The sequence below is a fragment of the Bos indicus x Bos taurus genome, chromosome 12 (genome assembly GCF_003369695.1).
Source record: "Bos indicus x Bos taurus breed Angus x Brahman F1 hybrid chromosome 12, Bos_hybrid_MaternalHap_v2.0, whole genome shotgun sequence".
In the NCBI taxonomy this organism is placed as follows: Eukaryota; Metazoa; Chordata; class Mammalia; order Artiodactyla; family Bovidae; genus Bos; species Bos indicus x Bos taurus.
The window spans coordinates 86700840-86717092 of NC_040087.1; the positions used below are offsets into that span (position 1 = coordinate 86700840).

A 16253-nucleotide genomic window follows, 5' to 3' on the forward strand; every position below is an offset into this window, starting at 1 on the left:
CTCATCTGGCTTAGTTTATCCACACTTAGAAGCCAGAAGATCTATGAGCATGAAAATACAGGGTACAGGTGAACCCAGACGAGAACTGAAATATCAGTGACTGTTATGTGCCCAAATCATTTTCTCTATGGTGTATTTAATTCCCATATGAATAATTTCAGGGGTAGGAAGAGTGTTTACAGAGATTAATCAACTTCCAAATTGTGAGTTGCTACTAGTTGGAGGGAGCCATGATACAATCATAGAGTTTATACATTTTTAAAAATAGTTCCTCTTCTAACTTTTTGTATTTTCATTTTCTTTTTCCTCAATATTTTTACGTAACTGGCTACTTGCCCATAACTGAAAAGTCACATCCTCAAAGAGATCTTTGACCACTCTGTGTGCATCTGCCTCTTCTTATTTCTGTGTTTATCAGCATGCTCCATTTTCATCTCACAGTAGTTCCATTCCCTAAATTGTCTCATTTCTGTATTTTTCATTCACTCCTTTTCAAGAAGAATCAATTATGATGCAAACCAAAATCTTGTGTAGCTTGTTCAATTTTATATTGCAAAACTTAGACTACTTCTAGATATAATAAATAATAAATATAATATAGCAAATATATTTGACATAACATTGGTTTTGATGTTTGTAAATGAATTATTATAAGCAATTATAACTACAGCCCATTTTATGTCATAATATTCCCTTCAAGCAATGTTACTATGGGGATCTTAAATTCCCAAGATGATGTTAATCCTACAGATGCATCCCTAAGTACTCAGAGCAGATTACTTCTCAGAAGACTTATCTAGGGAAGTGTATTAAACAGAGAAAATATTCCTTGTGGACATTTTAATTGTAATGACATTGAATTTGAAAATAAATAATTATACATATAATGGACTGTTGCTGAAAAGCAGTAGAATCTGAAATAAGACAATAATTTTAAGAGCATGGCACATGAATTTTATTTTATATGTATATAGAATTTATCTATTGATATAATTTTGATATGGTGATTGATCCACTTGTGGTTTACTTTTCTGAGATAACTGTTAAACTGATACAGTCTGTGTTGTTAAATACTGCTTACCTCACCCTGCAAGCAGCAGTAATCAAGCAAGTGATTACTAAATAAATAAAACATGACTAGGGTTTTCATAAGTTGAAAGCTTTTTACATCATATCCTGGCATAGTGTAGAAAAGTATGTCATTGACTAGATTGTAAGACCAAGGTTTAAGACAATCCTCCCGTAAAATTGCATAGATAAGAAGATATCTTCTGGACTTCCCTGGTGGCTCAGTGGATAAGAATATGCCTACCAATGTAGGGGACATAAGTTCGATCCCTGGTTGGAGGAAGCTTCCACATGCCATGAAGCAACTAAGCCCGAGAGCCACGACTACTGAGCCTGCACTCTAGAACCTGTGAGCCACAGCTATTTAAGCCTGCTCACCTGGAGTCAGTGCGCCACAAGAGAAGCCACTGCAGTGCGAAGCCCACACACCCCAACCAAGAGGAGCCCAAGCACAGCCAAAAATACACAAACAAATACAGTTTTAAAAAAGGATATCTTCCAAGTCATAGGGAAATAAGTTAATATTACACATGCATTTGTATTAATATAGACAATGAAAGGCAACCATCGTACACAAAAATAGTATTCAATGGCATTTCAATGATTCACTCTTATTACTTCCCTGGTCAGCACAAAGTAGTTGTCTGACCTTATTGAATATTTACATTTATGAGTCTCAAGTCATTTCCTATAAGACAATATGTTTAAATGGATTTGGTCATTCTCTGATGACTCTCAGTCTAGCTTTACTTCTATTAGCACTCTATGATGTTAGCATCATTGAAATAATTTATCAAAAATAAGTGTCTAATACTAGTAGTATGTGAATGTAATTGTCTGTTTTAGAGTTAAGAAACTAATAAATATTGTAATAATTACTTATAAGGCCTATTAAAGGAAATAAATGATTATATACTCATATTAAACTTTGTGCAAAGTCTACGTTGATTTTTATATTATTTGAACTAGAATACTGATAAACATGACTCAAAATTTTCAAGAATAAAATAAATCCATTCATTTCTTTTAATTTGTCCATAGGCAATGCAGACTGGGTCTAAGTGAAGGCGATGCCAAATTTCACAGATGTGACAGAATTTGTTCTTCTGGGTTGACCAGTCGTCAGGAGCTTCAGGGTCTCTTTTTTGTGGTGTTTCTAGTAGTTTACATGATCACTCTGATAGGGAACATTGGTATGATTATTTTGATCAGCATCAGCCTCCAGCTTCAGAGCTCCATGTACTTTTTCTTGAGTCATTTGTCTTTTGTGGATGTGTGGTTCTCTTCCAAGGTCACTCTGAAGATGCTGGAAAACTTACTATCAGAGACAAAAACCATTTCCTATGTGGGGTGTTTGGTGCAGTGTTACTTCTTCACAGCCCTTGTCCACGTGGAAGTATATATCTTGGCTGTGATGGTCTTTTATCGCTGCATGGCCATCTGCAGCCCTCTGCTTTATGGCAGTAAAATGTCCAGGACTGTCTGTGCTCTTCTCATCTCTGTGACATACATCTATGGATTCTCTGTTAGCCTAATCTGCACACTGTGGACATATGGCCTGTACTTCTGTGGAAGCTTTGAAATCAACCACTTCAATTGTGCTGACCCTCCTCTTATCAAGATTGCCTGTGGAGGGGTCCACAGTAAAGAATGCACCATGATTGTTATTGCTGGGATTAATTTCACATATTCCGTCTCAGTGGTTCTCAGTTCCTATACCCTCATCATAGCGGCTGTGCTGCACATGTGCTCTGCCGATGGCAGGAGGAAGGCATTCTCCATGTGTGGGTCCCACCTGACAGCTGTTACCATGTTTTATGGGACTCTCCTCTTCATGTATCTCAGGAGGCCCACTGAAGAGTCTGTGGAGCAGGGGAAGATGGTGGCTGTGTTTTACCCAGTGATTCCCATGCTGAATCCCATGATCTACAGTTTGAGGAATGAAGATGTGAAAGAGGCAGTCGTCAAAGCAATCGTCAGGGAAACTTGAGGCAGTGAACCTGCAGTGCATAATTCCGTGTATGCCACTTCTGTTATAAGTGTCCAGGCATATAAATAACCCTGTTTAAAATAGACTGTATACCGGCAACACTTAAATATACTAAGAGGTCCAGTCTAACACAGTGATGGTTTACCCCGTGAACGGACTCTCAGGACTAAGCCTCCTTTATCTACATATGCAAACATACTAACCCTGACCTATTACTGTTAGTCACAGTGTATGTAAAACTGTGCTAAGTGTATTCATCAGATAACTCATAAATACATTTGGATTAGCACACATTAATTTGGAGGTATCTTTGTAAGAGTTGAATATGCTTTCTTAGGATATTTTCTATATATAATTGCTTTTCACTTGTTTTATAAGTAATATATAATTTCATGAGAAAAAAATAAGACTTCATCACTTTTCCATGAATATAAACGTTGGTGGATCCTCATTTACCAAAAAAGCTGTCAATAACATTCATACATGCATGGACTCTTGAAAACAAAAATGTATTCAGAATCTTCAACTAGTGTCATGAATCAATCAGAAGGTTGTACATACTCTCAGTATGTATTGCTCTATAATTAACAGTATTTGTATTTCAAACAATCTGTTGACTCACTGTAATTGTACTCTTTGGTTTGGATTTTGGCTAGTTGTTTTCCTCTTCATTAATTTAAATAGGTGAAAAATTTATGAGTAAAGCCTATTATGTCCTCATAGTTTAAAAAAATTAAGTAATATGGATTTTTGTCATTTAAAATCTAACTTTTGATCAGAAGAATGTCCTGTTAAACATTTGATTGCTATGATGAAGGTATTGTTTGATTCCAAATTCTTGTCACTAACATTACATTCTTAGGTCTGTATTTAGCTCCTTAAGTCTGATTACACATTTACAATTCAATTTATGTTGACTGGTGTCTACTTAATCTACCTCCATTCTTAATATAAGTGGAATACATTTTTTGTCCTTGTTGACTCTTGCTAATAATACCAGCATAAAAGCAAATCAGAAGCAGAAGTAATTTCTCATGAATGAGTTTATTCTTGTTTAAGGGCTAATCCAATTAAAAGGGGTGCACAATTGAACATGTGTAGAAAGACTCTGAGAAGTAACATTTACTTGTGGTAGTATCACTGGAAAGATGGATTCATTTAAGCGCAGAAAGTATTGTTACTCAGGCTAATTTACTAATTGCCCACAAGCCACATCCCCTCAGATTGGTTCTGAGAAAAAGCAGATGGTGGGAGGAGAGTTCTTCTTCATAACTTTAGGTTCTGAGCAGGAAGAAAAAGTGTTATTTGATTAGTATTGGAAACTGCATTAACAAAGGATTTTTTTTTCTTTTTAATGTTTTTAAATCACCCAAGTTGGCTTCTAACAAGTTGGTGTCAAGTATAAAATGATAGGCTGCTCAAGAAACAATCGTACGGACAGAGATCATTATAACTTGACCCTTTAAGAGCACATTTTCTATCATCCTTATGGCAGACATATTCCTCAGTGTCCATTATTTTATGTTTTATTTTATAAGTAAAACATTTGTCATCCAGCTGTTGGGATACATAATGTTGTCAAGTCTTGGCAATGAGCCATCAGTAGAAAGTGGTGCCTGAAACCTAAAGATCACCTTCTCTATGTTAAAGCCATTAGATATGGACTTTTTTCTCTTCCTTCCCACTTGAAAATGTTGCCACTGAAATGATCACTTTTTAGACAAAGATAGAAACCACATATTGAGGGTCTAATTGCCTTTCCCAAACCCCTTAATTCATACTGCTGCCTGGGAAAGGAGTAAATTACTTTATTAAGTCACTGCATCTTGGGAGTTCACTTAGCTATAGTGCTATATTTGCTCTTATAATACTTTCCATAAACATATCCTTGGCACTTCACCTCTGTATCCTACCACTCACTAGGACAATTTTTACCTGAGAATGATCAAGTCTCTTCAGAAACTATTCTGGTATTGAGAGAAGGGCATCTTGTCTTCTGTCTTAACCAGAAGGATAAAAACTCAAGCTTCTGATCTATATTAGATATTAGGTTATATATCCCTTTGTCCTAACTACTTGATGAGTCCTTGGGCTTGTTATGGCCTTTAAAGACTCCAGTTGTCACATTAACTGGTTTTGGATCCCTTTTGACCTGTCATCTAGGCCATTTCGCTAGCCTTTTTAGGTATTTACAAGTCTCTTTCTTAAGCTTAGGAAACCTCAGCTATTTTTTTGTCTGCGCTGTGCTTGCAGGTGTAGATAAGGTGTGTTTTCACCATACATTTGAGCCAGCACATCTTTAACTGTCCTTACTTATTAGTGGGGCTTCCCCAATGCGTTAGCAGCAAAGAATCACCTGCAAGGCAAGAGACATGATTTCAATCCCTGGGGGAACATCCCCTGGAGAAGGAAATGGCAACCCACTCCAGTATTCTTGCCTGGAAAACCCCATGGACAGAGGAGCCTGGCAGGTTACAGTCCATAGGGTCACACAGAGTCGAACACAACTGAGCATGCACACACTTACATGCACTTATTATGAGTGAAATTGTTCCCCCAGAAGATGTGTTAAGTTCCTAACCTGAAGAACTTCAGAGTTTGGTTATAGGATCATTGGGTTATAGGGTCATTATTTGGATATAGGGTTGTTGAAGATGCAATTGTTAATATGAAGTCATATTGAAGTAAGGTGGACTGTTAATCCAATGTGAGTGATGTCCTTACAAGAATGAAGAAATCTGGACACAGATGTAGAGGGAAGATGACCATGAGAAGATGGCATAGACTGGAAAGATGCTTACAAGACAAGGAATGCCTGGGACCATGAGCAGCTGGAAAAAACAAGGAAGGAAGCTCCCCTAGAGCTTCATAGAGAGCCTGGTTCTGCCAATACCTTGACTTCAGACTTGTAGGCTCCAGAACTGTGAGAAAATAAATTTTTGTTGTTCTAAGTCAATGAGTGTGTGGTAATTTGTTAACGCAGACTGATGAAACTAATATATTTCTTTTCAGTAATTTTTAAAAGTTAGAACTTGGGTTTTACTTAGTTTTTCTTAGTCTCCCAGGCTATCATCCTTTCTGCTCTAGGAGGTCTTCAAATGTATCTGAAGTTTCTTTGGTAAACCTGTGGTTTTGCAGCAACCTCCCCTGAATCCAGTGTGCTACCCAGAAGGGGCACCAGATTCCTTTCAAAAGATTCACTGACCTTTAAACCCTTCTCACATTGCCAATCTCAGGTCCAGCCCTTACTCTGTAGTTCACTATAGAAGCTCGCTGCTGTGCTTCTAACTATTTAAATTATACTTTTGGAATTGTTTAAAAAATAGCAACAACAAAGATGTTCTCCTCTCTTGAGTTTTATCTTTGGCAATGGATAGTCATGATTCCCAAGATTAATTTCTCTGCAACTGTGCTCTCTGACCCCAAAAGAAGTTGATTTAAGAACTTGAAAATCAGGATTGCAATTCATTGCTTCTCTTCAGAATTTGTACAGTTTACATCCACTTAGAACACCTTGTTGCTGCTTTAATAATGGTGTTGAGGTTAGGTGAGGCATAAATTAAAATAAAGTTTAATATAAATAATTTAACATGGCAATATTGATGTCTTCACATAAATGTGAAATCTAATTTAACAAGGAAATGTTTACTAAGATAACTTGGAAAAAATAAGCTAAACTGTTTCTAAATAACTTATACAATCAATTTTTTTGCCAGTATTTTCCAAAATAGCAGACTATTCACCATATTCAGGAATGTTTTTGATTTTGCCCTATGAGAATAGTTCACAATATCACCCACTTGGTAGACACCAAACATTTGAATTTGAATTAAAAAAAAAAAAACAACATTCCAGTTGATGGGTCTTAGATTGCATCACTTTACAACCACCCCAACATAGAATAATATTCCTGACATCTGACAGCAACCACATTTATAACTTGGTTTTAAACTACTGCTTCCTGTCAAACCATTGTAATTTCTTCAAATCCCTAAAATATGAAAGGATCTTAAGCTTTGCTGAGGGAATATAGGTATGTCTGCATTTTTGTTTTGATACAGAAAAAGAGTATGACTTTCCAAAAGCTGACCCTGATTTCCAGATCTGCATGTCGAAAAATGACATCTTTTCAAACAACACGAGAATCATGGAATTAGACAGAGTGACCGACAGTGAATCTAGTGGGAGTCAGAAGCAGAGAGGAATGATTTTTAGCAGACAGGGTGCAGTTGAGGAACAGCTACTGCCTGGAATGACATAGGGATGGACGAGAAATTTACTTTACCACCTCCCTTGTTCTGTCTGCACAATGTATAAAATAGAAGCATTTTTGAAAGCAGTGGCTAAATCTTATCAGTTAAATAGAAACTATCCAGGTCAAAACTATCAAGTGTCACAGATGCAAATAGTAGCAATTTGTTAAAAATGTGTATTATAATCTTTTAAACCTTTTATCTTATAAATTATATGAAAAATAGAACACATTTGCAAAGTCATTTTGCTCATATAAAAATGGTAGAAGTAAAATTAACCTATCAAAGATAATAAAAACAACACATCTGCGTGTGGCATAGTTCCAAAGCAGTCAGTGTTACAAGATACATCTTAGTGTTTATTAGAGACAGGAAATAACATTTTTCAAAGGCTTCTCAAGGCATTTTTTACCTCTTGGTTCCTCAGGCTGTAGATCATGGGATTCAACAAAGGAATGACTATTGTGTAGAAGACAGAGGCCATTTTGTCTGTGTCAAAGGAATGGTTTGATTTGGGCTGCAGATACATGAAGATCAGAGTCCCGTAGAATACAGTGACAGCAGTCAGATGAGAACCACAGGATGAGGATGCTTTGTGCCTCCCTTCTGCAGATTGGATTCTCAGGATGGCAGCCACAATGTATCGGTAAGAAATAAGGACCATGGTCAAAGAGCTGGTTATGTTGAATCCAGCAAAGATAAAAATCAAGATCTCTTTGAGGCTGGTGTCTGAGCAGGCAAGGGCCATCAAAGGAACATCATCACAATAGAAGTGATTAATAACATTGGGGCCATAGCAGACCAATTGAAAAGTAACAACTGTGTGGAGGAAAGCAACAGAAAAGCTGTATCAGTAAGGGCCTGCTACCAGTTGCATGCACACCTTTTGAGACATGATCACCATGTAGAGAAGAGGATTGCAGATGGCCACATAGCGGTCATAAGCCATTACTGCAAGAAGGAACGTCTCCAAAATCAAGAAGTTCAGGAAAAAGTCCAGCTGTGCGCACATGCATAGAGAGATACGGACCTGTGCTTGGTCAGGAGTGTCTCCAGGAATTTTGGGGCTATTGATGAGGAGTAACAAAAGCCTACAAAGGCCAGATTACTGAGAAAAAAGTACATGGGTGTGTGAAGGTGAGGATCCAACCGGATTAAGGAAATGATGCCAACGTTTCCCACCAGAGTTAGAGAATATACCACTAGAATGAGAAGAAAGAGAAGGATTTCACTCTCTCTCTGGACTGAAAAACCCAAAAGAACGAGTTCCATCACCTGGTAATATTCTCTTCAGTCATTTGTTCTAGTCTCTGAACTGCTGAAAAGAGGCAAGTTAAAGAAGATAAGTTATCAGGAGTAAGGAATTGTCATCAGATGCCAAAACGTGTGTGTTTTAACTTGAGAAATTATTGCTCATTGAAGCAGAATAAGTGAAGTTGCTCAGTCGTGTCCGACCCTCTGCGACCCCATGGACTGTAGCCTACCAGGCTCGTCCATCCATGGAATTTTCCAGGCAAGAGTACTGGAGTGGGTTGCCATTTCCTTCTCCAGGGATCTTCCTGACCCAGGGATTGAACCCAGGACTCCCGCATTGCAGGCAGACGCTTTACCATCTGAGCCACCAGGGAAGTTCCCCAGAAGTTCTGAAGCACAATATCAGAACAAATAAATATATCCCTTCTCAAACTCTCCTGTCTATTTATAATCTTCTGAAGCCAAAAATTGAGGTTTAATAAAAATAATGTTTATAAATATATGTAATATTTTAGGTTTAGATTATTTCTAGTCATATTAAATAATAGAATTAAGACATTTTAAAATATCCTGCTCCCATATTTATTTCTCAGTGGAGTAAAACTTTAATATGTAACATTTTATTTGTTTTAATAGACATTTATTTTAACAAATGTTCATTATGCTAAATATAATACAAAGCTAAACGGGATATTCCATGGATAGAAAAGTGGAGGAAATTAAATTTTCTATTTGTGAATTAGGCAAATTTTGGATTCATATGTAATTTATTCATTTTCAAATACTACTTTCTAAAAGTGAAAAAGTACACTTGTAGTTAGAATACACATATGTTAAAAAGTAGAGTCCTTTATAATCATTTACTCAATGGACTTGAGTTTGAGCAATCTCTGGGGGACAGTGAAGGACAGGGAAGGCTGGCATGCTGTAGCACATGGGGTCACAAAGAGGCAGACACGACTGAGTGAGTGAACGGAACAAACGGTTTTACAGGAATTGTTTTCAACACATAATCAGGAATACTTTCTAAATTATTGGTGTAACATTGTTGGTGTTACCAATTTTTAGTGATTTTTTTTGCCCGGGGAGCCCTAACGTGGGGCGGCCCAGCAACTAGTTGCAAAGACCTCCCGTAGCTGTTTGTTTCCTTCTATCAGAGCTAGCTGTGCTCTCTGCTTCGGTTTTTTGCAAGCCAGGGCTCCTCCTGCCACTCTTCACCAGGGGCCCATGGGAGGTGCCAGGTGCCCTCAGCTCGGTGACCCCAGCATCGCACCCCACTGTGGTGTTGATACACTCTTGAAGCCTCCTTCCCCGTGAGCAGTACTGCACTGATCTAGAAATGTGTTTGCAAGGCTCGGAAAGTGTAGGGTGACACATGGCCCTGACTTGTGAATTGAGGCCCTTGGAGCAGGCTTGGTGGTCTGACCTCTGAGGAGCCAAACCCCAGCTGCGAGGATAGCCCTGAAAACACATTCTCTTGCCTGCCTTTCCTTCCTCCAAGATAGATAGCTTTCCCAGTCTCTTGTGTGCTGAGAGTCACACAGGGCTGGAATGCACTTGCTTTAATGTCATTATTCAGTAGCGATTGCCCCTGAGGCCCTGCACCTAGGTTGGGCTCCCACACTCACAGGCAAATCAAAGTGACCTCCAAATGAGTAAGCTCATTGCATCAAGTGGCCAAAGAATTGGAGTTTCAGGTTCATATTTGTCCTTCCAATGTATATTCAGGCCTGATTTCCTTTAGGATGGAGTGGTTGGGTCTTCACACTTCAAAAACATCAAATCTTCGGCGGTCAACTTTCTTTTTTTCTTTTTATTATTTAAATTTCTTTTTTTTTTATTTTTTATTTTATTTTTTCTAATTTTATTTTATTTTTAAACTTTACATAATTGTATTAGTTTTGCCAAATATCAAAATGAATCCACCACAGGTATACATGTGTTCCCCATCCCAAACCCTCCTCCCTCCTCCCTCCCCATACCATCCCTCTGGGCCGTCCCAGTGCACCAGCCCCAAGCATCCAGCATCGTGCATCGAACCTGGACTGGCAACTCGTTCCCTACATGATATTTTACATGTTTCAATGCCACTCTCCCAAATCTTCCCACCCTCTCCCTCTCCCACAGAGTCCATAAGACTGTTCTATACATCAGTGTCTCTTTTGCTGTCTCGTACACCGGGTTATTGTTACCATCTTTCTAAATTCCATATATATATGTTAGTATACTGTATTTATGTTTTTCCTTCTGGCTTACTTCACTCTGTATAATAGGCTCCAGTTTCATCCACCTCATTAGAACTGATTCAAATGTATTCTTTTTAATGGCTGAGTAATACTCCATTGTGTATATGTACCACAGCTTTCTTATCCATTCATCTGCTGATGGACATCTAGGTTGCTTCCATGTCCTGGCTATTATAAACAGTGCTGCGATGAACATTGGGGTACACGTGTCTCTTTCCCTTCTGGTTTCCTCAGTGTGTATGCCCAGCAGTGGGATTGCTGGATCATAAGGCAGTTCTATTTCCAGTTTTTTAAGGAATCTCCACACTGTTCTCCATAGTGGCTGTACTAGTTTGCATTCCCACCAACAGTGTAAGAGGGTTCCCTTTTCTCCACACCCTCTCCAGCATTTATTATTTGTAGACTTTTGGATCGCAGCCATTCTGACTGGTGTGAAATGGTACCTCATAGTGGTTTTGATTTGCATTTCTCTGATAACGAGTGATGTTGAGCATCTTTTCATGTGTTTGTTAGCCATCTGTATGTCTTCTTTGGAGAAATGTCTGTTTAGTTCTTTGGCCCATTTTTTGATTGGGTCGTTTATTTTTCTGGAGTTGAGCTGTAGGAGTTGCTTGTATATTTTTGAAATTAGTTGTTTGTCGGTTGCTTCATTTGCTATTATTTTCTCCCATTCTGAAGGCTGTCTTTTCACCTTGCTAATAGTTTCCTTTGATGTGCAGAAGCTTTTAAGGTTAATTAGGTCCCATTTGTTTATTTTTGCTTTTATTTCCAATATTCTGGGAGGTGGGTCATAGAGGATCCTGCTGTGATGTATGTCGGAGAGTGTTTTGCCTATGTTCTCCTCTAGGAGTTTTATAGTTTCTGGTCTTACGTTGAGATCTTTAATCCATTTTGAGTTTATTTTTGTGTATGGTGTTAGAAAGTGGTCTAGTTTCATTCTTTTACAAGTGGTTGACCAGATTTCCCAGCACCACTTGTTAAAGAGATTGTCTTTAATCCATTGTATATTCTTGCCTCCTTTGTCAAAGATAAGGTGTCCATATGTGCGTGGATTTATCTCTGGGCTTTCTATTTTATTCCATTGATCAATATTTCTGTCTTTGTGCCAGTACCATACTGTCTTGATGACTGTGGCTTTGGAGTAGAGCCTGAAGTCAGGTAGGTTGATTCCTCCAGTTCCATTCTTCTTTCTCAAGATCGCTTTGGCTATTCGAGGTTTTTTGTATTTCCATACAAATTGTGAAATTATTTGTTCTAGCTCTGTGAAGAATACTGTTGGTAGCTTGATAGGGATTGTGTTGAATCTATAAATTGCTTTGGGTAGTATACTCATTTTCACTGTATTAATTCTTCCAATCCATGAACATGGTATATTTCTCCATCTATTAGTGTCCTCTTTGATTTCTTTCACCAGTGTTTTATAGTTTTCTATATATAGGTCTTTAGTTTCTTTAGGTAGATATATTCCTAAGTATTTTATTCTTTCCGTTGCAATGGTGAATGGAATTGTTTCCTTAATTTCTCTGTTTTCTCATTATTAGTGTATAGGAATGCAAGGGATTTCTGTGTGTTGATTTTATATCCTGCAACTTTACTATAGTCATTGATTATTTCTAGTAATTTTCTGGTGGAGTCTTTAGGGTTTTCTATGTAGAGGATCATGTCATCTGCAAATAGTGAGAGTTTTACTTCTTCTTTTCCAATTTGGATTCCTTTTATTTCTTTTTCTGCTCTGATTGCTGTGGCCAAAACTTCCAAAACTATGTTGAATAGTAATGGTGAAAGTGGGCACCCTTGTCTTGTTCCTGACTTTAGAGGAAATGCTTTCAATTTTTCACCATTGAGGATAATGTTTGCTGTGGGTTTGTCATATATAGCTTTTATTATGTTGAGGTATGTTCCTTCTATTCCTGCTTTCGGGAGAGTTTTTATCATAAATGGATGTTGAATTTTGTCAAAGGCTTTCTCTGCATCTATTGAGATAATCATATGGTTTTTATTTTTCAATTTGTTAATGTGGTGTATTACATTGATTGATTTGCGGATATTGAAGAATCCTTGCATCCCTGGGATAAAGCCCACTTGATCATGGTGTATGATCTTTTTAATGTGTTGTTGGATTCTGACTGCTAGAATTTTGTTAAGGATTTTTGCATCTATGTTCATCAGTGATATTGGCCTGTAGTTTTCTTTTTTTGTGGGATCTTTGTCAGGTTTTGGTATTAGGGTGATGGTGGCCTCATAGAATGAGTTTGGAAGTTTACCTTCCTCTGCAATTTTCTGGAAGAGTTTGAGCAGGATAGGTGTTAGCTCTTCTCTAAATTTTTGGTAGAATTCAGCTGTGAAGCCGTCTGGACCGGGGCTTTTGTTTGCTGGAAGATTTCTGATTACAGTTTCAATTTCCGTGCTTGTGATGGGTCTGTTAAGATTTTCTATTTCTTCCTGGTCCAGTTTTGGAAAGTTGTACTTTTCTAAGAATTTGTCCATTTCTTCCACGTTGTCCATTTTATTGGCATATAATTGTTGATAGTAATCTCTTATGATCCTTTGTATTTCTGTGTTGTCTGTTGTGATCTCTCCATTTTCGTTTCTAATTTTGTTGATTTGATTTTTCTCCTTTTGTTTCTTGATGAGTCTGGCTAATGGTTTGTCAATTTTATTTATCCTTTCAAAGAACCAGCTTTTGGTTTTGTTGATTTTTGCTATGGTCTCTTTTGTTTCTTTTGCATTTATTTCTGCTCTAATTTTTAAGATTTCTTTCCTTCTACTAACCCTGGGGTTCTTCATTTCTTCCTTTTCTAGTTGCTTTAGGTGTAGAGTTAGGTTATTTATTTGACTTTTTTCTTGTTTCTTGAGGTGTGCCTGTATTGCTATGAACTTTCCCCTTAGGACTGCTTTTACCGTGTCCCACAGGTTTTGGGTTGTTGTGTTTTCATTTTCATTCGTTTCTATGCAAATTTTGATTTCTTTTTTGATTTCTTCTGTGATTTGTTGGTTATTCAGCAGCGTGTTGTTCAGCCTCCATATGTTGGAATTTTTAATAGTTTTTCTCCTGTAATTGAGATCTAATCTTACTGCATTGTGGTCAGAAAAAATGCTTGGAATGATTTCTATTTTTTTGAATTTACCAAGGCTAGCTTTATGGCCCAGGATGTGATCTATCCTGGAGAAGGTTCCATGTGCGCTTGAGAAAAAGGTGAAATTCATTGTTTTGGGATGAAATGTCCTATAGATATCAATTAGGTCTAACTGGTCTATTGTATCATTTAAAGTTTGTGTTTCCTTGTTAATTTTCTGTTTAGTTGATCTATCCATAGGTGTAAGTGGGGTATTAAAGTCTCCCACTATTATTGTGTTATTGTTAATTTCTCCTTTCATACTTGTTAGCATTTGTCTTACGTACTGTGGTGCTCCCGTGTTGGGTGCATATATATTTATAATTGTTATATCTTCTTCTTGGATTGATCCTTTGATCATTATGTAGTGACCTTCTTTGTCTCTTTTCACAGCCTTTGTTTTAAAGTCTATTTTATCTGATATGAGTATTGCTACTCCTGCTTTCTTTTGGTCCCTATTTGCATGGAAAATCTTTTTCCAGCCCTTCACTTTCAGTCTGTATGTGTCCCCTGTTTTGAGGTGGGTCTCTTGTAGACAACATATGTAGGGGTCTTGTTTTTGTATCCATTCAGCCAGTCTTTGTCTTTTGGTTGGGGCATTCAACCCATTTACGTTTAAGGTAATTACTGATAAGTATGATCCCGTTGCCATTTACTTTATTGTTTTGGGTTCGAGTTTATACACCGTTTTTGTGTTTCCTGTCTAGAGAATATCCTTTAGTATTTGTTGGAGAGCTGGTTTGGTGGTGCAGAATTCTCTCAGCTTTTGCTTGTCTGAAAAGCTTTTGATTTCTCCTTCATACTTGAATGAGATCCTTGCTGGGTACAATAATCTGGGCTGTAGGTTATTTTCTTTCATCATTTTAAGTATGTCTTGCCATTCCCTCCTGGCTTGAAGAGTTTCTATTGAAAGATCAGCTGTTATCCTTATGGGGATTCCCTTGTGTGTTATTTGTTGTTTTTCCCTTGCTGCTTTTAATATTTGTTCTTTGTGTTTGATCTTTGTTAATTTGATTAATATGTGTCTTGGGGTGTTTCTCCTTGGGTTTATCCTGTTTGGGACTCTCTGGGTTTCTTGTACTTGGGTGATTATTTCCTTCCCCATTTTAGGGAAGTTTTCCACTATTATCTCCTCAAGTATTTTCTCATGGTCTTTCTTTTTGTCTTCTTCTTCTGGAACCCCTATGATTCGAATGTTGTAGCGTTTAATATTGTCCTGGAGGTCTCTGAGATTGTCCTCATTTCTTTTAATTCGTTTTTCTTTTTTCCTCTCTGATTCATTTATTTCTACCATTCTATCTTCTAATTCACTAATCCTATCTTCTGCCTCTGTTATTCTACTATTTGTTGCCTCCAGAGTGTTTTTAATTTCATTTATTGCATTATTCATTATATATTGACTCTTTTTTATTTCTTCTAGGTCCTTGTTAACCCTTTCTTGCATCTTCTCAATCCTTGTCTCCAGGCTATTTATCTGTGATTCCATTTTAGTTTCAAGATTTTGGATCAATTTCACTATCATTATTCGGAATTCTTTATCAGGTAGATTCCCTATCTCTTCCTCTTTGGTTTGGTTTGGTGGGCATTTACCCTGTTCCTTTATCTGCTGAGTATTCCTCTGTCTCTTCATCTTGTTTAAATTGCTGAGTTTGGGGTGTCCTTTCTGTATTCTGGCAGTTTGTGGAGTTCTCTTTATTGTGGCGTTTCCTCACTGTGTGTGGGTTTGTACAGGTGGCTTGTCAAGGTTTCCTGGTTAGGGAAGCTTGTGTCGGTGTTCTGGTGGGTGGAGCTGTATTTCTTCTCTCTGGAGTGCAATGAAATGTCCAGTAATGAGTTATGAGATGTCTATAGTTTTGGGTTGACTTTGGGCAGCCTGTATCTTGAAGCTCAGGGCTGTGTTCCTTTGTTGCTGGAGAATTTGCTTGGTATGTCTTGCCCTGGAACTTATTGGCCCTTGTGTGGTGCTTGGTTTCAGTGTCGGTATGGAGGCATTTGATGAGCTCCTGTCAATTAATGTTCCTTGGAGTCAGGAGTTCCCTGGAGTCAGGGTTTGGACTTAAGTCTCCTGCTTCCGGTTATCGGTCTTATTTTTACAGTAGTTTCAAAACTTCTCCTTCTATACAGCACCATTGATAAAACATCTACATTAAAGATGAAAAGTTTCTCTACAGTGAGGGTCACTCAGAGAGGTTCACAGGGTTACATGGAGAAGAGAAGAGGGAGGAGGGAGTTAGAGGTGACCCAAATGAGATGAGGTGAATCAATAGTGGAGAGAGTGGGCTAGCCAGTAGTCACTTCCTTATGTGCACTCCACAACTGGACCACT

The 16253-nt window shown here is 37.8% G+C and overlaps 2 pseudogenes; one reads left to right on the plus strand and one right to left on the minus strand.

Annotated features, from left to right (window-relative positions):
* The first annotated feature begins 2138 nt into the window (after positions 1-2138).
* On the plus strand, positions 2139-5472 carry LOC113902155 (annotated as a pseudogene).
* A 2121-nt stretch (positions 5473-7593) lies between these two features.
* LOC113902131 lies at positions 7594-8706 on the minus strand (annotated as a pseudogene).
* Positions 8707-16253: the final 7547 nt, after the last annotated feature.